Below are 2,104 nucleotides of genomic sequence, written 5' to 3'. Positions count from 1 at the left end.
TTGCGGGAGTTTTTAACCTCCTTAGATATATTGTTTTTAATTTTTTTTATTTCCTTTTTGTTTGTTTTGTGGGAGTTTTAAACCTCCTCTAATACAGTGATGATATAAATTTTATATTCTTTTTTTATCATTTTTTTCTTTATCTAATCTAAGTTGTTTTTAATTGCAATTTAAAGGTATTGTAAGATTTAATTTTTTGATTTTATCAATACACTCAATTCAAAAATAAATATCATCAATAACTTAAATATTTTAGTCTAAAATACCCATATATAATCTAATATCAATTGTGGCAATACAAAACATAATTAATAATAGCATAAAATATGTCTTCCTCTAAAAGAGATATATATCATCATAACAAAACATAGAGTCATTATCTCTTGTTCTACCATTATATATAATAAAATATGTCTTCCTCTAAAAGGAATATATATCATCATAACAAGAGTTAGTATCTCTTCCTCTACCATTATATATAATCTAAAAACATCAGATGTTGCTTCCACCACATGATCCTCTTGCGTTCAAAGGCGAATTAGGCTCACTTGGAAGATCTGTCGACTGAAATTAAAAAAGAAAACACTTCGTTAGTTAAAATACTTGACGAAGCTTCCACAAAATTACCGAAAAAAAAATTAAAACAAACACCACACTAAACTGATCGTGCTCTAAACCAAACTAAGAAAAACACTAAGCTAGCATAACAATCGTTATAGGCCTACAATTTTTTTTTTGAAACGGCAAAATTTATTAAGACCAAAACTCTCGCAAGACGCAAAGAGACGGATAAGAAAACAATACAAAGATGCTGCATAAAGGCGTAACATCTACCCCATAAACACACCAAAAACACAACCAAACAGTAAGGCAGAAGCTATGGGTCTGAAATCTAATTAAACACAGCAAAATTCAAGCCCCTAGCTATCCCTAAACCAATCCAAAACAGTCCCAATACATCTCCCCTAACCGAACAGCAACTCCAGCAGCCAGAAAAACACCAAACAATTTCACAGAAGACAGACAACAGCACTTACAGCTGCTGTTATTGGCCTACAATTGCATCTGAACTTCATAACAATCAAAACTTTAATGATTTATTTAAACTTAAAATGCTATTTTCATCTATCATTTTCGACAGGAACTTATTAACTCTCTTCTCTAGAATTATCATAAATTAAAAAATCAGTTCAACAATCAGTTCCATTTATACCATTACAATTAAACAATCATCTAAAAGAAGCTAGCTACTTCATCAGGAATCCTTCAATCAGTTCACATGATGTATTATTTAGTCAAAGAAAGGAAAAAAGAAGGATCATAACAGAACTTACATTTGGACCAAAGAAGCTAGCTACTTCATCAGGAATCCTTCCTTCTTTCATTATAATGTAAGCTTTAAATGCTGATTCCAAGCTTGTAAACTTTGCTTTCCAATCGGTATCAGATGATGTAGAAGCAGCAGCTGAAATATTACTCAATTTTGAAAGTCGAACTCCTTTATTTCTAAATGTATTAGAAGGAACTCTAGAAAAACACCAAAAGTGTCAGTGGTTAATAGCATAAAACTTATCCCAGAATTTTGGACTTGTTTTAATCATGATATTTCCCATACATCCAATGCACACCAAATACATTTTTGGATCGGTTCAATGACTTAAGTTATATACCTATTATTGGTTATATGTAATTGAGAGCAAACTCTTCATTTATGTTAAGCAATTGGAGTGTAATTTTCTTCGTTGTTATTATACATGACAACAGAAGTGCATTATTTTCAATGCTCAAACCCTTGATACCAAGAAAGATTATGCATTAACAAAAATTCTGCAGAGTGGTGTTTGGTACACAAAATTCCCCGTCAACAAAAATTTTGCAGTGTTATTTGACACATAAAAAATTCTGCTATATAAAAAATAGTGAAATAACTTAACTCTCATACATCAAATCAAAAATAGTACTCATATACTATATCAGAAACAGGAAGACACAAATAGTTTTTATCTTCCTTCTATATCAGGAACATGATACAAATATTCACCAATTCTCGAAGTTTACTATCAACCTCACTACTCATCTACTATTCATGTTATAAGTCTATCAC

At 30.6% G+C, this 2,104-nt stretch overlaps 1 long non-coding RNA gene across 1 annotated transcript; it reads right to left on the bottom strand.

Annotated features, from left to right (window-relative positions):
* Positions 1–250: 250 nt before the first annotated feature.
* On the bottom strand, positions 251–1,521 carry LOC146922547 (uncharacterized). The gene is made up of 2 exons (XR_015010858.1): positions 1,335–1,521; positions 251–564 (listed from the first exon to the last, which is right to left on the bottom strand). It is a non-coding gene; the product is annotated as an uncharacterized LOC146922547 (long non-coding RNA).
* Positions 1,522–2,104: the final 583 nt, after the last annotated feature.

This window comes from Medicago sativa, chromosome 5, assembly GCF_051527215.1.
Source record: "Medicago sativa cultivar Bolivia chromosome 5, Bolivia_mono, whole genome shotgun sequence".
NCBI lineage: Eukaryota > Viridiplantae > Streptophyta > Magnoliopsida > Fabales > Fabaceae > Medicago > Medicago sativa.
This window is presented reverse-complemented; position numbering and strand designations above follow the sequence as displayed.